Below are 24,990 nucleotides of genomic sequence, written 5' to 3'. Positions count from 1 at the left end.
AGAGGCAGCGTCTAAGGATACTGACTTCTGTTTAATTCTTACCAATGAGGAATCTGATGAATAAACTGTTTCAAAGGTGCTGCCCTAGGAAACTTCCCTGAAATATTGTGTCTTAGGTCAAAATCTAGTCTTAATAACTCAGCCACAATATTAGTGGTGGTTACTTAAGAGACTACTACTCATGTAGTCCATTGTTATATTTTACATTAATTTATTTAATTGAGAAGTATATAAGATAAATCTTGACAATATTTTGTAACACCTAAATAATTTCTGTCATTGAACCTCCACCATTTCCTGGAATGTTTTCTATGTCTGACAGATAGAAACACTATAATGAAGAAAGAATACCAATCTGTTTTATTAACCTAGTGGGCAGATTTGATAAGCATGAGCTTCTGTTTTTAATGAAGTTATGATATCAGTGGAAATTATATGGTTTCCCTTAGTTTGATGTAATATTTGGTCTTAGAATTTTAAATAAGATGCATTATCATCAGAGTTAGCATCTTCATATTGGCCTTCCCTAAAAATGTGTCTTTGAAAGCTTTTTCCATTTGGTTCTCTTCACATGCTATGCAGTTGTTTGTTCCATGTTAAAATTAATTTTTTAGTATTGTAATTTCTTTCACTTTGCCCTGTACTGTATGCACACATTAGAAATGCTTATAACCTTACATCTGGTATCATTTGAACTCATGTAGATACAAAACAGCAGGTAACCTAATTAGAAGAGTGTGACTGTCTACCTTCTCATTCTTTGTACCTCAGGTTCATGGCACTCAATAGAGTGTGTCTTATTCATTTGTCGTTTTTTAATAATGTGACCAGATTGTTTAGCTAGAAACCTTTTGGTTCGTTCATTCAGATGCAATTTTTTGGAATGGTGTAGATGAGGTGAGATGAAGGTCTTCAGTAAATTAATCTTAATTAAATTAGTTTTAACTTACATTTTATTTTTTTATTTTTCATTGTGAGTAGAGACTCAGTACTTGCTATGGAACCAGGAATACATTTTCTACATTTGTGTTTAACTCTTTTCAGTGAATTTCCGTTGCAAAACCTGATTGTATTTGTAGACGTATATACGTGAAAGTTTTATTTAGATGAAACAAAACTAGTCATATACACATGGATATAAACATAAGAAATTATTGCTAAACCATAGAAAATGGAGAAAAAAGAATCTGTTATTAGGAAAATATGACATGTGCTGTCAGTGATTTTATGGAAGCAGTGAACAGATCATTAGAGTTTTGAAAGAAATCATGTGATAACAGAAAGTGGGTTTGCTTTTAATATAGATAATTCTCTACTTTGCATAAAAGCAATTCTTTTTTTCAGCCAAACTTAGAGATTGGGAGTAATTGTGACCTCCTAACATTAATTTAGGGCAAGCAGATTGTGGTTCCAGTACAATAACCTGCTTGGTTCTTAAAATGCCAAAGTTAGGGAAAATGGAATACATTTTAGACAGAAAAAAGTTGAGCGTTTATACACAGATTACAGGAGAGTCAGAATGTTGTCATCAATAAAAAAATAAACGAAACATGTATATGCACCTGGACTGTTGTTAATGGAGAGTTAAAAAATAGTAGAAAATTTGTCAGAAAAATGGAAAATTGCACTGAAATCTTTAACCATATGGATTAGTGTTTGTTAAATGTAGAAAATAAATAGGAAAAGTTAAAGGGATTGAGGAGAGAAAACTCTAGCCTAAAAAATAAAAGCACAATATGTACAGTAATTTCACGATTATAAGCCGCACTATTTTGACTAAAATTTTGGTCCGAACCCAAAGTGCGGCTTATAATCAGGTGCAGCTTATTAATGGACAAAGAACGAAAAGTTACTGTTTTAGGAGGACAGGTGTCTGCTGAGAAAGGCAGGAGCTTCTCTTTGAAATGGAGAATGTAAACCCCCTCCCTCCAAATTATTAGAATTTTGAAATCAAGGGGCTTTCAGGCAAAAATACGGGAATTAGGAATAACAGTTCTTTTCTAGGGAAATTAAAATAGAAATACAGTACTGCAAAGAAACAAACAAACTCCAAACCCTGACAAAATCAGAGTACAACCTGACACCCCGTCAGGCATGGTGTTGATAGCAGTCCCATTAAATGGTGGTTGCAGTCCTCTTGCAGTGACAGATGTGATTCAATTGAAGCAGTGCTCCTGTAGAAGGTGCAGTTTCCCTGCGGAGGTCCAGTGGTGATGTGGAGAAATCCGGTTTTCCTCTGGAGTCCAGTGGAGAAAGGGGCTCCCTTAGTGTCCCAAAACCTCTGTTTTTATCTTGGTAAGAAATGTTGGGCTCTTTCCCCTGGCTAGAGCAACTTCCAATGGGATGAAGTAATTTTATCAGTCCCACAGTGGGACTCAGTGGGCCATTAGCAGAAAATGACTCGCTGGAGGAAGGATGGGTTATGAAAAGATAAAGAGCAGTGCTCCTCCAGGTTTCAATGGATGGCCCATTAGCAGAATATCTCCAACAGAGATAAGGATCACTGCCCCACCTTCAACAATAGAATAGATACCTTTTATCACACTCTGTATTATAACATGCGGCTTACAATCAGGCTTATATATGGACAAAGAACAAAAAGTTGCCGACACACGGAAGTGCCGCTTATAATCAGGTGCGGCTTGTAATCGCAAAATTACTGTACTTTATGTGAAGACATAGTAAAAATGAAAACAGCAGAGGATGATTATTAAAACATCTAAGTGAGAATGATTCAGCTTTCTCTCTACAAAGCAAAAAGATAATGTGGTTGAACTCCTTGATAACAAAAAAAAAAAAAAAAAAAGTCGATTAGAAGTTAAGGGAAGTGATAACCAGGAATAACTCATTATATATTCTTCAGAGTTTTAATTATTACTAGTTCATTGATTCCCTGAAGTTTTCAGATAGTCAATACTCATGCACAGTTAATGAATACTCCTGCTATCTGCTAAAGTAGTTTCTCTCACATCAGATTTGCTTGCAATAATGGAAAATTAGAAAAATTAAGTAACAAGAACAAAGTGAAAAAAACCAACCAAACAAAACCAAACACTAATAGAAGTTTATTTTTTTAAAAGAAAATAAATTTTTAAAATCCCTGATTTAATTGTTTGAAGTAACAGACATAAAATGCAGGGATTTAATGTAAGTAGAGTTTGACTTTTGGCCTTACATTGTATGAATTTTAATTTTAAATAATAGCACCATATCAATGCAGTCCAAATTAAATGTGTTAAGATCTAGCTGGTGGACCTCATAATGCATTCCTCATTACTGTATAAAGGTGTTTTCACAGATTGTCAAAGCAAACTGTAAAGCCAACTTTGTTCAATACTTTTGTTGATTATATGGAAGTAAGCACTAATCATTTTTGATGAAATGCATAATGACATGAAGATTGGTGAAACAGTGAATAATCATGGCAAAGCAATTATGAAGAGATATGGTAATCAATATACCTAGTGAAATAAGCATTTCAACAGTGTGAATTATAAAGTATTTAAAGAAAAGAGCAGAGGTCATACTTATCAATAGGAACTGTATTCTACAAAACTGAGACTCAGGTTAAACTGGGAATTGAACTAAATTAGCAATTTTCTTTAGCTTCTTCTTTAGCAAAAAAAACCCAAAAAAACACCAAAACAACAAACTCAACCAAACCAAACAAGCAAAAAAAAAAAAAAAACGAAAATAAACAAACTTCTGAATAGGCAAACAGAAAAAAAAGTAGTTTTTATTTTACATATAGCTCTATACTTCACCACTGAGCTGTGTATTAAAATCCTGGGTCCTGAAAGTCTAGTTGAAATTCTAGGCTGTTTTCCTATGCAAGTGGGAGTAGACAACACAAAAAATGTTCAGGGGAGGTACTGTCTTTTTACACATCTATTTAGTTAATGAAACAAAACGGGAAAAAGAACACAGGTAAAGTGCACCTCTTTATAGGGTGAAATGAGGCATCCCAAAAGAAGGGAAAAGGTAGCCAGCATTCAGAGCACGCCTGCCTGGGATGCTAAGAATTTAAATACCAATACCTATCCAGGACCATCAATGATGGGTTTCTGTCCTCTCATCACGGATAATTTAGATGATAAGCAGTCAGTTGTAGTCTGGCACTTCAGAGGGTTTGCTCTATTTGCAAATTCTTAATGTATTATCTCTCAGCCACGGTCTGTGAGAAAGCCCTTTACCACATGGAGAGGAGGTTGTGTCATTGTTGAACTCAGCATTTCCTGGTTATGACTGCAGTGGGCTGTCAAGCTGGTTGTAAAGACTTTCACCATTCCAACATCCAAGGGAAAGAGACATTAATTGCACTAGGAATCACCACACCGTGGGTCTTTATATCCAAGAGCACAGACCTTCTTTTGAATTAATTAACTTCTGAATCCTTGCAAGAAAAAAAAGTGAGAAGACTGTTGTTCTACAAGAGTGAACATACCATTGGAATAGCCTTAATATTTGGACAGCTAAATAAGCTGGATAAGGATTTGGCTGTGATTTCTTGCCCCATATTCACACACAATTAATTGATCAAAATATGACAGAAGAAAATTGAATATAGAAGTTGTTAAGTAGCCAAAAAAACTGGCCTACAGCTTGCTCTTTCCTTGAAGTTGGAAGAAACCCATTTATTTTAATTATGCTGTCAGCTTACCCTGCCAGTTTTTCAAAAGCAGCCTGAAATTTTGAATGCCTTAACAGCTATTCGGTCTATTTTTTCTCCTACTGGCATATATATATGGAACTTCTTTGTCTTTTTCATTACCTTTACCTTACTATTGCACTGAATATCCTGCACTTTATTGCATTATTTTTGTTATAAAGAATATTTAATGGTATAGTTTATTCAATGTGGTACTGTAAACTCCATATTTATTTTTCTTTTTATAAAACTGTATACTTTATTAACTTTTTGAGAGCTCCCACTAAGTAGGTCAAAATGTATACATGAATTCTAGCAATCAGTAGTTAAAGAAAACATAAAGTCAACAGTTAAAGGGAAAAAAATTACAATAAAAGGTCTATTTTCATCAACTTTTATAAGAAGCAGTTTAACCTTCACAATATAATGCTAACAATTAGAATAAAATGGCAGACAAACTAAAACACTTAATCACAGATAGGATTGTATGTCACCAAAGGATAATTAGGAAAAGCTTACCCCCTCTATTTCAGCAGTATACAAATGAAATTCATTAAAGCTGATATTTTGCTTTAATACAAAGAATTAAAAAAGGGAACTAGAACAAAAAAAATTTTTGATCATTATGTTTTTATAAATTAACAGCAAATCTAAGTTGAATCAACTGACATAATGACATATTTTTATGAGTTACCTGCATTTAATGTATGTATGTATGTTAGGAAAAAGGCAGAAATAACAATCTCAATCTTTTGTATTTTAACAAAAAATAATAATCACTTCTATGGTGATTTCTTTATAAAGGATCAAATTATATACTGCTGTCCAGTGAAAGTTCAGGATGATGCAATTTCTTAGGTAAAAATCAATTTGGTTTTCTTTGGTTGGTTTCTTTCCTGTAGCTATTGCAATAATTTTATATTTCAGTGAGAACATTACCATGGATCTCTCAGCATATTAATTGCAAAATTGTTTTAATACAATGATAGAACTTCAAATTTTTGCAGAAAATGTTTTTAATAGGTGTATTAGACACCTTAAAAATTTTATGGGTGCATAGGAAAGTTGAGTATGGTGTTCCACATGTGTATGTTGATTGTACAGAATTTTAAGAAATTCTCAGGAGTATGTCAGCCTTAGTAAAGGTAGAATTTGAAGCAGTATTATTGCATTAATGTAAAAATTTTAATTTATGTTGCTTTTGTTTTGCTATATCTTTTGTTCATATGTATATATGGTGTGATTCTGATATTGCAAAAGGATGTGAGAGTGAGAAACAAAGTGAGGAAGGAAGGAAGAAAGGAAGGAAGAAGAGAAGGAGGGAAGGAAGGAAGAAGAGAAGGAAGGAAGGAAGGAAGAAGAGAAGGAAGGAAGGAAGGAAGGAGGGAAGGAAGGAAGGAAGGAAGGAAGGAAGGAAGGAAGGAAGGAAGGAAGGAAGGAAGGAAGGAAGGAAGGAAGGAAGGAAGGAAGGAAGGAAGGAAGGAAGGAAGGAAGGAAGGAAGGAAGGAAGGAAGGAAGGAAGGAAGGAAGGAAGGAAGGAAGGAAGGAAGGGACTAAATTACTCATAACCAGAGTCAGTAAATAGGATCAAAGATTCACTAATATTTTAAATATTTACAACCCATTGTGCTTTCATGAACATTTATGAGGAGTTAGGAATTTTTGTGCACTTTTTTCAAGAAACCTAATTCCAACCTTGTCATCAAAATTCATTCAAGCATAACAAAGCATAACAAAAGGTTTCAACCAGCTATTTCATGTGTTTCTTCATTGGAATAGCAAAATCCATGGTGAAATGCACAGAGGAAGTAAAAATGATAATTAGGGTACTTCACAGTTGAAATTGTGTGGGGTTCTTTTTTTACCTGAAACGGACCAATGGGGATAGAAAAACAATACTTTTGCAAAAAATTGTGCTGAACTACAGTATTCAAATACTCTTACAAGTAACCTTGAACAGTCTTCAGATCAAGATAACAAAAAAATTTAGTTTAAAAATATTAAAAATAAAGTTTACTACAACCCATGGCTACTGTCCTTTCTGTTAAAGTTAATAGAATAAAAAGTCTTAATATGGGCATTTTGTTTTTCTGGGTTTAGATAGTTCTAAATAATACATTTTTGAAGTCTTAGATAAAAGCTGAATTTTATCTAAAATTTGAATCATTATGGTATCTTTTAAAGAGTCAGAATAGAGTTTGACTCCCAGGATTGCTTTGCAGTAACAAAGAATTTAAGATCATACTTCCTTTAATATTTGGAGGGATGGAAAAATAGATCATAAGTGATGATGCATCTGATTTTCCTCATTTTTTTCTTGTATATTTGGGCCAAGGGCCAAGGGTAAAACTTCAATTTTTTTTTTGCTGAAAAGACCTTAAAAGCACCAATTGCTAGATGGGATAAAACCAGATTTTGGAAAATTTCTGAAATTAAAAAATGTACAAAATTTTCTATGTCATGTAATAGTGACTGATTTCAACTGTAGTACAAAATAAGACTCAGTGTCATAAATTCCCATTAAGGAGAATGCTTAAGGAGAATGCTACAAAAATGTAAAGCATTCTTCCTGCCATTCCCCTCCAAAAAGTTCTGAGACTTTACTTGTACAAGGGATCTGCCTTTTGACATCTCATTTATAATAGTTTTCCTTGCTTCTTAAAGACCATCTTTCTGATATAGAAGACATGGGTTTGTTCCCTTTCATCATCCTGCTCATACTGCAATGTTAGTGCTAGATTAGTCTGAAGAGAGAAGTCAGGAATTCTAGCTTAATCTCAAAGTGTTCTAATGAATATCCTTGTCACTATTTCCCTCAGTGCCCTATAGGCAGATAATTCACATAAATATTGTCATAATCTTTATGAAATTATGTTAAATTTAAATATTACAATATAATCCACATTTTAGGGTATCTCAGAGTTACAGAAAATCATGAAGATAAGAGGTAAGAGTTGAAAGTACATCAGCCACTCTTAAAACTTTAGAAAGTGTGAGACTCATCATATTTATATGGTTAATATATAAAAAAGAACTTTACGGTGAAAAGTGACTTCGACTTGTCTCAGCTTTTTGACGTCTATCAGCCAATAAGATTTTATTTTTAAAGACACATGTAATAATTAAGAATAAGTGAAATACTCAGATCTATTAGATAATGTATGCAAAGTGCATGTTTGCATATGTAATACCAGTTTCACATTTTTAAGCTTTCTGTCACAAACTGGTCCTGCTTCAGACTTTGAAATGAAATTAGCAATGAATTTCACTTGAAATTCATAATATTCAATTGATACTTAGCTGTTCTGAATAAATTTCACTGCTCTTGGGTGAGATGAAAAACAACAGTCTCTGTCTAGCAGTCTTATATCCCTTTTTTTTCCTTCCAAAACAGGAATAATTTATGTTCCAGAAGAATAATTTTCAATTACCACCTGTTGCATATTAAGAGTTAGACAGAGAAATTAGTTCTAGGTCATGAAAATTAGTGTAAAATAAACCAAATATTGCTCTATTGCTGCTCTATTTTCTTCAGGTTTTCAGTGAACAATGAAGTCTATCCATTCTTCTTCAATAAATTTCCCTTGATTGATAACCACGGAGGTTGTAAAAAATTATTTTGATGTAGTTACTTGAACGAGGGTTTAACAAAAGTTTGAACTCTACCAAGAAGAATATAACGATGCACTTACATCTTTGACCATGTTGGAATTAATTCCAGTCATTGCTCTGGTATAAATATCACACAAAACTAAAATGGCGCAGCTTTGGCTGTGTGAACTTTCAAGACAACTTTGGGTACTTGACTTTATGATTTCTTTTACTCTCAAGGGAGTTGCTTCCATAAGTCCTCCCAATGGCTTAAAGCAATAGAAAAAAGTAAAATAACTACATCAGCAGGATTTTTATGTACAAATAGAAGTGATAATGTACTTTTAGGTTTGTTTGTACTTTTTTGTTTGTTTGTTTGTTTGTTTGTTTGTTTTTTTAAATTTCATGGTGTGAGGACCAATAGTGAGGTAGAGTGGGTAGAACTGTTTTGGATGAAGCCAGTAGAAATTTTCATAAGTATTTTTAAGTCCCACATGGAAGTACCCTTTTTTGGAGACCTTTATTCCCTGCCTCTTCATTTCACGTGTTATTATTTATCAAAATAAAGAATTCTGTCATAATTTTATTAACACAAATTTTAGTTTATGTAATAACACTATTTAAGAGTCAGTAGATTATAATATATATAATAAAAATAATATTTTTATCATTTGCAGGATTGAAGATAGTAATTTTTACAGTTAAATACTTTATGAATCTGTGGAATCCTCCAAAAAGCCTTCACCTGTGGGTTTTAAAATTTTCTCTAATGTGGCATGCCAGCTCTTTTGTATGTTTTTGTAGGTTTCTTCAGTTTTAAATATTAGGGACCTAAATTACAGTGTCATGAAGATTCTACAATTTAAGTAATTTCTTTAATGTTCTTTCTGTTGTTGTGGTCTCTTCCTAGTGTCGCAATGGTAATTGTAGATTATAGCTTACAAACCATGTTAAATGAAACTGAAAAGTCATCAGTAAATTAAGCTGCTCAGTCTTCAGTATCTTGGGGTATAAAAAAAATCATCATTCTTTACATAGTATGTGAACTTTTCTAGACTACAGGCAGCTGCTGTTTTTTTGTCTTAAGAATAACATTACATTTTTCGTTATTTTCTGGTCAGTTGCTCATGAGATTGTTTTTGGGGGTAGAAGCTTCTCCATTTTATACAGTCTACATTTTTGATTAGATGTTCATTGTAGCTTGTACATCTACAGTACATTTTATTCTAAATAATAATATGGCTTTCATTCTTTGTTTGAGGACTGAAACACAGTTATGCCTTATTCTCATCATGGCTGTGTCTAGAAAGAAAATGAAAGGTAGCCTATTTTTTTATGTGCTTATATCAGTTCAGACTTTTTCTAGAAGGTGATTTGGGAGTTTTATTTTTCAGTGTCTTAACATGCCAGAATTGCAGGTATGCAGTGGTTGTCTTTGCAAAAGTCAGATCTGCAAATACTCTGAGGTCAGGAACTGAGTGTTTGCAATAAATTTATCATACTTTCCGGCTGCAGTGTTCTCTAATCCTTCAGTTGAGAATTAACTTGAATAGAAATGGTGCTGCTACCAGGTACCTGTGTATCAGTTCACTCTAAAGTTGCTGTCTGCCTGAAGCATGCATGGATTGCAGGATGTCTCACTCGTAGATTATTCCCTGTACCCTTAGCATGCCAGCATTAAGAGGTCATTGATAAATAGTAAAGGGACAGAAAAAAAAATATTTTGCAATTAATGGTAATTCTACATTGCTCTGAATATTTTTCACAAAATCATCACCACAAGGCAAATTTCCCCCGTTTTGGGACAGAAAGATAAGCAAAGAGAAATGTAACATTAAATATTCCTGTTTGAGGAAGTAGGTTTAAAGGAAAAACCAAAATAAAAAACTAAAGTAAAATCCAAATCATTAAATTGTTGCCTACATTAAAAAATGTGTTTCAGAACAAGTAATTTATTGTATTCAAAACCAATTGTTACTTCTCAAAATATTATAATGGACCTAAAAGTTCAATAGAGATCTTCAAGACTTTTTGAGATTTGACTTCTGAAACAGAATTTTGAGCCATTTCCTGGGAATTTTGTGAAAAGCAATTATTTAAGAAAAAGCCATGAGAAACTAAATGTCCATGAAAATGAGAAGGACTTAGTGAAGATCACTTGCATCTTTGCTAGGCTAGTATTTTCCTGCAACATACATACAATTTATTAAAAAAAAAGTACTCTGAAGACTGAAAGAGCATGTTTTGCTTAATAGGGCTCAAGAATGATGGGTAATACAAGAGGAGAAATAATTTCATCATTTAATCATAGGTTTTTTTGTTGTTGATATGTTGAAATGATCTCTTAAAATTTCTCAAATGTAACAAACTAGATATATTACTGAATATCTTGTGTGGGCGGGATGCTACATGTATAGCTAATACAATTTTGAAATGCAGATGGCATTTTAAGTACATAATTAGTGTCATTGATCAGGCATTGATTTAAAAATATACACCTGAGATTTCCAGTGTTGCAAGCTGCAAGAAGAGAAATGCAAAGGTGAGAATTTAAATGCAGATAAAATATAGAACACTTTCTGCTTTTAGCATAATTTCAGAAGATAGCTGTTTATTTCAGTAGTACTATGGAATTTAATTGAAAATTCTGAATTTTTAAAAGGCAGTGTTAGTATAATTTTAATAATTGAATAAAAATATTAAGAAAATGTATAAAAAGATTCCATAATTTTTTTCAGCATTATAGTTTGACGAGTAAAAGTTGTGCTCATTATTTTTAGATATAAAGCAGCTGAAGTCCTGCTTTAATATTAGATATTTGTGCTATATAAAGATGAATGTCTTTCTGACAGGAAATCAAAAGTGTCTATTAATTCTAAAGCACAAATTGTCAAAAACACACTGGCAGGAGCACACTGATAAATAAGTTTTCAGACAGCCTTGATATTTTGACTTCTCACATTTTAAAAGGGATTAAGCTGGCTCATGTTGAAGTACACCTGGTTTCTAAATATAGAATGAAGGGATGAAGTGGGATCTTCGCTTTTGCTGTTGTTGAGAGAGGCAATAGATTTACATCTGGCAAAAAGAATCCTTTGCTTGCGGTTATTGTATGTCTTTAATTCTGAAACAGGATGTCTGCAATTTAAGTGCCTTTGTAAAACCACTGATGTTTTTAATTAAGCTCAAAAATAAACAAACAAAAGAGAACAGACCACAAAATGTGAACTGTAGCCAAGGATGCATTAATCTTGAATTCAGGAGCCTAAATATTGTGAAGTACCTTAAATCAAACAAGATCAGCGTTGATTTGAAATGAGAAAGAACTGGAAAATGCATCTGTTTTTTAAAAATAACTTTTATTTTCTCCTTTTATTCCAGGTCATTTCACGCAAAAGTGTTTTAATAAGATATTCAGTGGACCATTCTCATGTATTTCAATGTATTTTCATAATATTTATATGCAAAGGCTTCAAGACATCTTATAAACATGTTTTGACTAATAAGCCAAGAGACTTTAAATAGACATTTTAGCTTAATTCATCTTAAAAATTCTGGACAACTCATGCAATTTTGTTATGCTTATTCCTTTTTTATGATATTGTTTTATCTCTTTAGATCTTCAGTGTGTTCTCACAAATAACCACCTTGTTAACTGAATATCCTTTTGGGTTTTTTAAAATATTAAATGTGTGACTCATTACATTGCTAAAATGAGTACTGCATCCTGAAGTTAGCACTAGCTGGCAAGAGACACCTCTTCCTTTTTAAAAAGTAATTGCTCCTGAATATATCTAGTACTAGGAAAAAATCTTCAATTTCCTTAAAAAGGGTGAATGCTTTACAGTTTTTCAAGGTGCATCTATTAGTGGTAAACTATTCTGAATTAATTAAATGTAAGTATTCTCACAGATTTGCAAAGTTTAACTCATCCATACATTTGCATTTTGCTAAGAAGCAAATACTCAGTAGAAATAGGAACGAAAGCTCTTTGATCATTAAGTATGTGTGCCTTATATCTAATCTAAAATCCAATAAACCAGAACAGAGTTTGGTTTTTCTATTGGTTTTTAATGATGAATTAGGATTCTTTTATTTTAAATAGTTCAAATAGGGGTTTTTTTTTCTGTGTGACTCCACATTTTGCACATACCCTCTAGCTCTGTAACCACATTTAGGTATAAGGGTTTTTTTTCATATATTGAAAAATATTTTTTTTTTCACTTGCCCAGACTTTGTTCTGTATTACCTTTTTCACACCCTTGAATAGCAGTAATAACTTTAAAATAACTTTAAAATTTTGTAGGGAAATCACTGTATAATAAGTAATATCTGTTTATACTCACAGGACTAGATTCTAATATGATACAGAAGGCCAACTGTCTACATTTAGCAAAAAGTCAGCCTTGAAATTGGTAAGCTTAGAAGAGTACTCATGAAAGAGCAGTTCAGGCAAAAATGAAGCAATCCATTGAAATCATAGCTTTCACAAGTCATTACATTGTTTACTGTGTTTCCTCAAGGGATTGCTTTGCCTTTTGGATAACTAAGAAACCTTGATTATTTTTCTAGCCTGCAGAAATATGGAAAAGCTTTTATCATTTAATCTTTTGCAAAATGCAAGTGGTAGAGACATAAGTATATACACATACAGAAAAAAAGGGAAAAAATAAAAGTAATATCAGCTTATTTTCTTGTAAAGTTAAAGAAAATAAAAAATCCCACCTCACTTTTCTATTTTTAGCAGCAACAAATAATCTCTTTTTTTTTGCTGTTACATGATTATTTGTTACATAAAATTAATTATGTGATCATTGTTGTGTCCTTAAAGTTTTCTGATACGTTTACATGGAAACAAGATTAATGTAATCAGACTCTGATGGGTAGAGATGCTGCAGGGGCCATAAGCATGCATAGGACTCTTCACGCTCCAATGAGAAAACACAAAACCTGCCATGGCTTAGTTCTCATTTCTTAAGAGCATGCAAGGCATTTTTTCTGTAACAAATCCAGAAAAGTTATATGTCTTCATCTTTCCCAGAACTCTTAAAAACTTGTTTACAGATTCATCTGTGTGTCTGATCATGCCTCTCACTGTAGTCTCAAAGACAGTATTTTCAGCTAGAGTGGGATTTTGTGAGGCACTTTTAAGTACAGTAATTTCACTAATACAAGCCGCAGCAATTTGACAAAAATTTTGGTGGAAACCCTGAAGTGCGGCTAATAGTCGGGGGCGACTAATATGTGAATAATTTTCTGACATTTACAACCCCAGACGTGCCAGCCAGGGCGCCGAGCCAAGCACCTGCCAGTAAAAGCCAGCATTCGGCGATTGTTACAGTGTTACTGTGTTGCCCTGGCTCCCTGCAGGCAACACGGGGGGCGGGGAGAGAGGCGGGAGAGCTCTCTTCTTCCCTCCTCTGCTGCAGCCCAGGGGAGGACGGAGAGGGGGGGACGCGCCGCCATTGCCGCGGCCCGGGGAGGAAGGGGGAAGTGCACGCCGCCATTGCCGCGGCCCGGGGAGGACGGGGGGGTGGGCACCGCCATTGCCGCGGCTCGGGGAGCCGACGGGGGCCCCGCACAGCCATTGCTGTGGCCCGGGGAGGCGGGTGGAAGCGCGCGCCGCCATTGCCGCGTCTCGGGGAGCCAACGGGAACCCCGCACAGCCATTGCCACGGCTCGAGGAGGAGACGGGGTGCTTTGTCCGTGCCCGCCGCTGGCGCCACGAGCGCGGGAAAGCTCCGTTCCTGCCCGCCGCCGGCGCCACGGACGCGGGAAAGCTCCGTCCCCGCCCGCCGCCGCTGCCGTAGGAGCCGGGGAAGCTCCGTCCCTGCCTGCCACCGCAGTGCAGCGCCGACCCGGGATGACCGAGCCCTGTGGCAGTGGCGGCCGACCCCGAGCGGCAGCACCGGGCTGGGCCACCTGGCCCCGTCAGCAGCCCCTAGCGGGCCGAGCCTGCACAGCCTTAGCTCAGCCAGTAAACCCTGCCCTCCCGCGGTTCTGTTACTAATTGCACGCGGGTCCTCGCTGCGAACAACAGAACGGCTTATATTCGGGTGTGGCTTATTTATGGACAAAAACCGAAATATTTGCCAACACCCAGAGATGCGGCTTATACTCAGTGCGGCTTGTATTCATGAATTTACTGTAGTTCTCCCTCAGGAGAATATTCATCATTTTCTGGGACTGGGGATTGAAAAGAAACCATGAAAAAATTGGTAAAATTGAGACTGAACTGGGATTTCTGGCACACAAAATTATAACACCAGGAATGGCAGTATGAATGGCTGTACTGTTTGACCTAGTGCCAGGATCTGAAGCAGCTGGAGCTTCGTCCTGGGAGGGCATACATAATAGCAAACAAGAAGAATTTTCTAAATGTCAAAATTTTGCTTGAGGGAAACAATATTCCCAGTACAGTTTCTGGCTGTATTCCACTTGCAGTACCTCTCAAGTCTTTTTATGTACCTTTTACACTCATTTCTCTAACCTTTTCACAGTTTCTAAGATCATAAAAGACAAAGGCACAATTATTTTTGTGGCTTTGTGCTTGCTGAGGCAGTTTTGGCTTATGTGGTTACAAATGTCCTTCTGGCCTTTAGTCCAGGCTCCAGACTACCTGGACTCAATTTCACAGTTGAACTACCAGAAATTCAAACCAGATATGAAGTACTCCTGACTGACTGTCACAGGTATGAGCTGATCTTACAGTACAGAATTATCCCACATAGCATGAAAATAGTTATCAGAATACATTTTCCACCTCAAAATCCATATGGAAATTGAATGTTATCTGTCACTGATGCATGTTTTGGTACCAATCAGCTTTTGACTTCTCATTGAATCAAAAAAGCAAATAGTATCTTAGTAATCTCTTCCATGTAAATTGACTATTGACAATATCCTTCATTTGTGTGACCTTGTTTTTTCTTCATCTCACAGCATTCATATTTATGGGAGAAAAAGATAACTAATTAACTAACTGAAAACAAACCAACAGTCAGAGAGCATGTTCTTTCCAAGATCACAATTTATTCTTTCTGAGTGTCACTCTTTACCATCTCTTTCTCAGCATACTTAAATACTTTCTTCATATACTCACACATTCAGTATTTATGATGAATCTGGTGCAGTTATTTTAAACTACTATAAGTGAAGTCCACTTTAAGTAACAGATTTCTTTGTACCAATTTATACTTCTCATCTTTGATCAAATTCTTATATTCCTGCATTGAATGTTCTGGCGTCTCATCACCAAAAGAAAGCAGATGGAAATGAACTGCAAAATAAATTTCCTCATTTCAGTTCTTGTGCCTGGTGTTAGCCCGTAAATCTCAGCAGTGTCAGTACTTCTGTGGAGTAAGGCAGACAGACCTTTCAGAGTTAACTGATAACCTAATAATATCGCTATCATTTGTTTCTGTTTTATATATCAGCCAAATGTGGTGGTTGAGAAGAAAAAGGTGGGGGAAAAGCATATTTTTGGTGCATACTTGTCACCTAATAACAAATGAAATCCTTGTATGAATCTTAGAATTGCTAAAGGCATTTCTCAGATAAGAAAAAACAAAGAAAAAAACCAAAAATAGAAAAAGTGTTGAGATAAGCCTGAAAGATGCAAGTTTTCAGTCTACTTATAAGTCTGACAGAATTTGAAATACCTGGAAATAATGGATAACCTTAATAATAAACCATACTACCAAGATTTCGTATAATGTAATTCTTCCTACCTTTTTCACAGATCACTGGATTTGAAATCCAGATCTATATCTTTTCAATTTCATGTAGCTTAATAAGGGAGGAAGAACATGTAGCTCTTGGCAAGCTATGGTTAGGCAATCAACATTCAGAGCTGACATCTAGCTGGAAAAGGCCCCTATAATATGATCATCTGAGGGCAGGTTTGTGATTGATTTATGCCCCTTCCAAGCCCTTTTGTAGAGCATCCTATTCAGTAAAATACAGCATACTTGCTAATTCCTAATTACTAAAGGAATAGGAGTAGAAAGTGGAATTTCAACTATTGGATCTCTTACTTCTCTGGTAGCTCATATGCTAGATTGTCAGATAATGAGTAAGAAAAAAACCTGACATGTTTTTTTAGACTTAGCCCTCTGAATTACCAATACTTTGTTACTTAAGAGTAGATATCAGCTTTTTGGTGAGAGTATAATACCTTCATATAGCGTATCATATATTTGTATATTTGATTTAACCATTTAAAAATTCCGCAAATTCCTTCTATACTCAGGTGGTTTACAAAAGCATTCAATTAAATTTCCTCACTTTCACCTCCAGGTAAGTCTGTGATACTGTGGATTTACCCTGTAACAGTGTTGAGAATAGAACATTCTTGGTTGTCTTATTCTTGAAGTAGTTACATGTTAGTAGCTCTCCAAATTTCCTAATTACCTCCCAGAAGAGAAGGTCCTCTATGACGCTTTAAAATGCAAAACATGTAGAAATTTTACAGTTAGAACTTGGGCAGCCTAATGTTAAGTGTTATTTTGTGACTGCCTGTAGTAGGTGGGAGGTGAGAGACGTGGGATAAAATGTCTCTGGTGACAGAAAAAGGAAAGCTTATTATCCTACTTCCCAACAAAAAACTTTGTGAAAAATTTGACTCTTTTAACACCCTTTTAAATCTGTCATCTGCTGCACTGCTATAGTATAGCATTCTAGTCTTGACTAAGTAAGCAGATTTATTTCTGTCCAAAATTATTTTTGCTGGGAGCTCCAGTTAAAGTTAATTATCAGAATTAAGATCATGTTAAGATCATGTTGACTTTCCTAGTCAAATGCACTATCTGCATTCCTTTTCATTTGTTGGCATAATATTTGAAGTGTGTCATATGCTTTTTGTGAGGTTTTGGCTTCTATTTTGACCTTTTCTTAACATATGAACTATCATAGATAGCATGTACTATAGGTAGGCAGAATATAAACTTTTCAAGCAACTGCAATACTTGACAGTTTCTACGCTCAGTCAACATTATTACTATTGCGCAACTATAAAACTAACATTATGGCAAAAGCCATTAGAAATTATTTCATTTTGTGATTTCCTTGTGATTTTGTTATAGCCCAGTAAAAGGAGACACTGGTAAACAATAGTTTATTTCTTTCTATGAATGTCGAACAACAACAACAAAATAATAATAATAATAATAATAATAATAATAATAATAATAATAATAATAATAATAATAATAATAATAATAATAATAATAACAATAATAATAATTTGTATGTTATGTATTATATATTATAATTATATTATACAATATTATTATTATTATTATCTATTAATTTTAATAATGAAATAATAATTGATTCTTTTAGAGGTGAACTTTCACCTTTAATTATTAATTACAGTTTCACTACCGTCTACTGATTTAATACTAAAGTTCAATAGTCTCTCATATTGGCTTTCAATGTGAAGAAATCTTTACTGTACTACTCCTGTTTAAGTAGACAGAATTTCCTCATAAGGATTGAGACCTGCAAAACCAAGAAAATAAAGTATTATCATGATGGCAAAAGCGTAATATACATAACATCTCAGAAGTTTAAAGCTCTAAATCCACATCTCTTAGAGGCAGAGAGTGAGTTTTTATTCTTGGACAGCTTTTAATCACTTTGGCTTCAATACTTGATTAAATCTCTTTGGACTGCCCAAGAGTAAGGAGAAGCGAGCTCTTGAATTCATAAATCCATTTGCAATCCAGTTAGTAATGTACAAATTTTAGCCACCTTAAATTGCATATAAAATAAGTAACATGCTTTTAGAATTTAAGGGATGTAAAGGTATCTGTGTGAGTACATATATATATATATATATATATATGATTTTTGGATAGATACAGTCAGCTTCTCTTTTTATACATGTATACACATACACACATGTATGTATATGATGTGTTTATGTATGAGATATGTCTATATATAATGCATATTTATATATAAACTTGTGATGTATATTACTCTAAGCATGCTACAGTTCGTGAACACTTTATCAAAAAATAGAGGATAATGTTTCAGGATATAGTTAAGCTGGTATATGAATGGTTTTACATAACAAGCAACACCACAACATAATGCTGTTAGGCCTTAACTTGCAGTTGGGAATAAATAATTGCATAAATATGTATTTAAACAAAGGAAAAAATATTGTCTGCTCATATTGATATCTATATTTTTGGTTTTATTTTAAAAGAGTTTTTTATTTTATTAATTAACACTTTGTGTGTTCAGAGAACTTGAAAATAATTGGCAAAATAAGTGATTTTATACCTAAAAATACAGTAATTTAATTCCTGCTGATGTACAGTAATGTTGTTCAACAACTCCTGATATCAGATTAATTTAGAGTTCATCAATATCATGCTAAAGAAGTCTCAGTTCACAAAACTAATTCCTAAGAGCAGGAAAAGACAATATTAACATTAATAAATTGCACTGGGTTGTATTAAATTTCATTTTGACTGTTACTTAAATTCTCTGTAATATTTTAAGTAATAAAATAATTATGAAGTAAAAAGTAAAGCTGGATCATGGTAGTCTGCAGAAGTTGCACTGCTCAAATCTTCAAGGTTTTTAACAGTAATATTACCTTTCTGTGTTAGCTGTAGAAAAGCTGTAGAAACTTTTCTACACAACCGCTACTATGATTTATTTATCATTACATCTGTTGTATCTGATTCCAATAGCTGTCCATGATGCCTGTCATTAAAAGTAAAATGCTGTCATGGCCTGAAAAGATGGGATATGAATATGCAGAAATAACAGTTGTTAGTCTGAGAAAAGCTTTTAAGTTAAACATAATTTTATAAGTAATACAGCTTAGTTGTGCATTAGTTATACAACAGTTGTCTTAAAACTGATGCAGATGAAAAATCCCTGAATTACTCATTTGTCTGTTGAGGTTGGCTGATTTAGTTTCATGAACATTATAATGCTATTTTTAAAAATCAGAAATGAGCAGTAATATTATCATAATACTCTGGGAAAAAAAACAAAAACAAAAAGAAAGAAAATATCCAGATTGCTAAGAAATGAAGCTTTCTCTAGGGACAAAACTTAAGTGAATGGAACTGCAGTTCTTCTTCATTGTTAAGTAACTCAATTAATAAATATTGTCCTTCAATATTGTATGAAACAATAATAAAGCTCTGTTATTTATAGTGTACCACCCACAATTTAAACATTTAGCCAACATAGATGTTATCTCCTATATAATCAAGCCAGATGTGATTATATTTCTTGATCATTAAATTCCATTAGTCTAGCTCAATCCACTTTCTCTTTTTTCTAGTCATTATTATATTCTCAGGCTTTATGCCAACAAAAGTGAGTCAGGAGTCAATGCTGTATAAAAAGGTTGAAACCTCAAACTTAAGGTGTTCAACTTTCTTCTTATTTGTGAACTCTTCTTTCCAAATTATGTAGGGGAATAATGACATCATAATGCATGAATTCTGAAAAACACAGATGTTACACAAATACACAAAACCAGAAAGTGACTTGAATTTGAAGAGAAGCAATGTGTCTTTTTGCTTTAGTTCTTTGTATAAGAATAGGAATCTTAAACCATGGAAGATAAATGATTTATCAAATCTCAACTTTTAAAAGTTCAGTAATAAATTTCTCTAGCAACATTTTACCCTTCAGGTCAATATGAAAAACATAACTGGAAAATAAATGCAAGAGTTAGGGAGAGTTATACTAACTTCCCAGATGAGGATCTGGCATAGTGTGCCATCTGTAGGTACCGATTACTTAAGTGCTAAGTTTCATGTGATATATTTGTGAGTTACATATTTGTATTGTAACAAAATGCTGGGAGTAATGGCTAGAACACCAAATTAGGGAAATACTGCATGTGTAGGGGATAATGCATGTACCAGTTTTACCTCATGCTTTTATGTTCTTGTCAGGTCAAGTCGCTCCCAAATGTACAGAAGTGGAACTGCACTTCTACATGCATGCACTGCATGCATACTGTGGCACTTGTACCTTACACAATACCAAAATGTAATTAGACATTTCAGTTGTCTTATACACTAAGTGTCATTCCATTGCAGAATATTCATATTCTTGTGCAGACTTTGAAGACCAGAAAGCTATCACTGAACTTGTTTTCTTAAAAAATCACATTCTCTTTGTACATGTCAGATATACATGTAGGCCCATAACCAGCTGGAGCCAACCAGTGTCTCCCTGATGCTAGCTGTAGTAATTTACACCCACAATAATGGAAATAAGTTAGAGTTAAAAAAACAGCCTCTATTTTATAAAACTTTTTTGTTTTAGATGTATATACTTAGAGTATTTTTGCTTGGAAACAGTTATCAATATTTTTGTTTACTTTGCTGAACTGAATGCATTATGTGTAGTGAAACAGATGACAAACTCAGTGAATCAGCATTTTGAAGGCTGAAATAGATATTCCAGAAGTACCACCAGAAGCACCAAAGTGGATTATTGAGGATTGAGATTAAAGTAGTGATAAAAATGACAAGCATAAACATGTTCATCTGCTCAAAGGCAATATCGTCCTAATTTTATTTTAGAAGATACAAACCTATCACTTTGCTAAATAAAATTGGAGATGGTACATCTAGTTATATATTAGGACTGGGTGATAAATATCAGGGGGATTTAAGATTTAGTTTGATAGTATTTTTGAAGTTGTTGCTGATCCTTTTACAGTTCATTGATACTGCTGTCTCTTCAACACTCTTCAAAGCAGTAGGCAAATCCTCAGGAAAAATCCAATAATATCAGAAATATTCATCTTACCAGGGTGTTTTTTTTCAGTGAAGTTTTTTGGGTATTTTTAAAAAAATAGTTATTTCATACCTGTGTCAATCTATTCTTACTAAGTGTCATTATTTCCTATTAAAGTGCTGGATTTATATTTGAGGAGACAGGAACACAAATCACAAATGAATGTTTGGATCACAGAAATACAATTTAGGTACACATATTTGTATGTTTTGGTGTAATTCACACCACTGGAGATGATAACTGGTGTTAGAAAATTTAATTTAATTACCTCATCAGAACACTGTCACAGTGAAAAATATCTAAAATACTCAGTCTTCTTAAGTCAGATATACTAAGGCAAACTGATAAATGCAGAATGTTATAAGACTGTTTGCATTTTCTTTGAATTCTGTGGCCGTAAAATATTGGTCAGTAAAATATTGGGATGGCACACTAGCCTGAAGTGGAGTAAATGCTAAAGAACCAGGTTTAATTTGGTTTCAAATTTTGGGCTTGCCTGGTTGTTTCACCCTGGAATTAATGGAAGAAAAACAACCAAGAAAGAAAGAAAGAAAGAAGAATATAAAAAGTCTATGAGTGAATTAATTGTAGGTGTTTAACAGTAAAAAAAATATTTCTCAATATAAAAATATTTTTGTCCATGAAAACTGTGACTAATTATCACTACTAACTTTAAATTGCAAGACAGGTGTGCAACATGTTGGGCAAGATCGCTGAGCGAGGGAAACAAATACAGATGTCTCAGTGAAAGCAGCTTCTCTGTAAATAACATGTAAAAATTTATTAGCTTGAAAGAAGTTGTATGACTTGAGCTAGTTATGGGGGTTTGTAACAAATATTTATACAATAAATACATATTTTCAATTTCCACACAGTTAGTTTATATTTCCTGACATAATGCTGTATATACAAGAAATTACATCAGTACAGCAATTTAAATGAGAATGCTGCTTAAACTCAGTGGTGTAGCAAAAGATGGTGACAATGAAATGTCTTTATTTTTGTTTTCCCTATGAAATTTTCTGTTCATCATCTATGAACAAAGTAAGTGTTTCAGGTAAAATTTACAGTGTTGAGATATAAGTGATCCTCACTTCACTGATGGAGAAAAAGAGAGAGAAGGTTAAATATTGGATGTAGGGAACCAAAACTCATGCAGAGCAGTATTTACTAATACAGCATCCTAAACCTGGATATGTCCAGAGACTAGAGATAGAGAAGAGAATAGCACTTTTGCAAGAATACATTCTCCTAAGGAGGACAGAGTTTCCCAAATTAAAAGTTCTGTTTTACTTTCAGTCTTGGATTATTGCCAGAATATGTGCCCAAAAAGGGTACAACTGCTATGTGAAATTCCTAGTTTGTAGTAAGGGAGATGGTTTGCTAATCATCAAGTAAAGTAGATGGTAATAGCCAAGAATGATGTAAGTCTTACAATGAATTGGCACATTTCCAAAACAGAAATTTTAAAGAAACTTAGTTTCTAAGAACTAAGAAACTTTATGGAGAACAAGAACTTTTCTTCAGCACAAATCTCTTGGAATGACATATTTTTAGTACCTGTCTCCTGCTAGAGACAGATAGTAAAAAAACACCTTTTTGCTATAGTGCAGAAGTGCCTTAGAGTGGCTCAGATCGCATCGTACACAATTACATCTTCATTAACTATATAATGTATATCAAAGTTTTTTTACTTGGGCTTTCCAACAAAAGATGTTGCCTACTGTAGGGCACTGGTTCATAGCACTGTGTGGTATGCTGGTGATGAAAAATCTGAGCAAAATAGTGGCTTTGATTTGTCTTTGAACCATTGCAGTATGTTTTCTTTTTGATAAACTGTGTCACTTTATCAAACTATCTCCTTCAATATATATACATAATGATTAATTGAGGAGAAATATCTCCAGAGCTTTCTGAAGAAATGTAAAATGGGATTCACTGATGCCCTTACTTACCTAATTTACTGCTAATGCAGAAGGGGGGGTGAAATAAAGTTATTAACGTTCTTCTGTTTGAATGATTCAAAATACATCAAACTTTGTCACTATTAATACCGTTTCCTAGAGCCTTTGTGTTGCACTCATTCAAATTCAAAATGCCTTTGAAACTCCTCTTGACATAGTAACTACTACTTGCCACAAATTATTATTAAAACCTAATATTAATTTTATAATACCTGTCACAATTTTGAAAGTTAAGTTCCTTAAATATTAAATATTCTGACAGTTGAAAAAATAAATGCAATTGCTCCTTTTCTTCTAAGATTGTACATGTTTTCTTAATTGATATTCAGTCTCAGAATATCTTAAAATGAAGTTAGACCTTCATACAAAATTAAGTTTTTTCTACCTTTGAGGCCACTGAAGTAGCTGTGACACCCACCTCCCTTAGAATGTTTTGTCTGATTGAAGCACTAATGTAGCTCTTTTTATGTTCTGCCTCAAAAATAGTTGAAATTTTTAGTAATTTTGATTCCTGTTGACAGAGCTGTGCATGCCACTTGTGAAATACTCCTTAGAAAACATAACTTCACTACATGGATAGGCCAAAACACACTCATTATGTCTATACTTATTTCTGGAAATTACTTAGATAAATTCATCTCATTCTTCAGATTTTAAGAGGCAAGACTTCTCCTTTCAGCTCTTAACAGCAAAAGTAATATATAGGTTTCACAATCAGATTCCATTCATGGGACTTTTCAGTCTTTATTCAAACAGTACATCTCATTCCTGTGAGAGAGGAGTTCTGACATTCGGCCATCAAAAATGTGTCTCTTAGTTAATATATAGAGCAACAGATTTGGTTTTGTTGTAATATATGGAGATAAGAACTGTTTTCCAAAAGGAGGACATAGTTCAGAAGAGTTATTTGAAGGGGAAATCTTGTTTTTGATTCCTTAAATTATATAAAAGATTCCATTCTGTTTCTATAAATTTTTTTTATATTGAGCTTAACCAATATCTCTCAGTCTGTAACATCAGAAGACAAGACCAGAAAACGGCTAAGAAATTATACATGAAATTGGATTATGTATGAGTATTTCTTAGTTTTCATCAGTTCATCTTAGTAGTTAGGACAACTTTGGCTAATACTTGGTTTCCTAGATACAACTTACATTATTTAAACCATCCTAAAATAGAAGGAAAATTGTGAAGACATTGAATGATTTCCTATAAAATCCACATATGGAAGGATACTAAACTATGACACTGTCCTGAAGGACAGCCAAGGAGTCTTTTTATATAGTCTCCTCCAAATCAGTAATGTCTCTTTCATGAAGAAGGTAACTGGGTACTAGAAGTCTTAAAATTCCCCAACTATTCAAAGCCCTTGTTTTAGTAATCTTTAAAGAGGTTCTCTGATCTTACACTTTGGCTGAATGCACTATATCCTCCTAACTTGAAGATCTTAAAATCAGGCAAGGGGACTGTGGAGATGAAGACACCCAACTGGTTAGAGCATGATGCTAGTAACATCAAGGATGCAGGTTTGATCCATTTATGGACCATTCACTTGAAAGGTAGACTCGATGATCCTTGTGAGTTGCTTCCAGTTTGAAATATTCTGTGATTCTGTTTCCAAGGCTGTACAGTTTATGACCAGTTAGACATGGGTCTTTCATTAGGCAATAACAACTCTTTGAAGAGCTGAGTTTTTCTGCACTGAATGCTCTTTTGGTTTGTTAGGTGTTAAGATTGGTTATTTTGTGTTATAGTTTTACATATAGGTAAGATGTGTCTATGAAAAAAACTTTTTTAGTCCTGATAATAATCTCATAGAAAACACTAGAATGGAAGCCTCAGATAAAATTTGTCAGGGAGATTCTCCTGAGAAACCAGAAAGTTCAGAAAGAAATACTTTGCTTTGTAAACTCCTTCTTAGAGAGGAGACTAGTTGAGAGAGGATCCATCCTAGTCCCAGACTTAGTCAAAAGTTTATGTCTAATGGTTTATCTAGGT

At 34.0% G+C, this 24,990-nt stretch overlaps 1 protein-coding gene across 2 annotated transcripts in view; it reads left to right on the top strand.

Moving 5' to 3' along the window:
• The window catches only part of LOC117010618 (contactin-associated protein-like 4), a 238,988-nt gene that overhangs the window by 51,482 nt on the left and 162,516 nt on the right, over positions 1–24,990 (top strand). The gene's annotated exons all lie outside the window — the stretch shown is intronic.

Source organism: Catharus ustulatus, chromosome Z (assembly GCF_009819885.2).
Source record: "Catharus ustulatus isolate bCatUst1 chromosome Z, bCatUst1.pri.v2, whole genome shotgun sequence".
Taxonomy (NCBI): domain Eukaryota; kingdom Metazoa; phylum Chordata; class Aves; order Passeriformes; family Turdidae; genus Catharus; species Catharus ustulatus.
The sequence above is the reverse complement of the archived record's forward strand: the minus strand, read 5'-3'. Positions and strand labels throughout refer to the sequence as shown.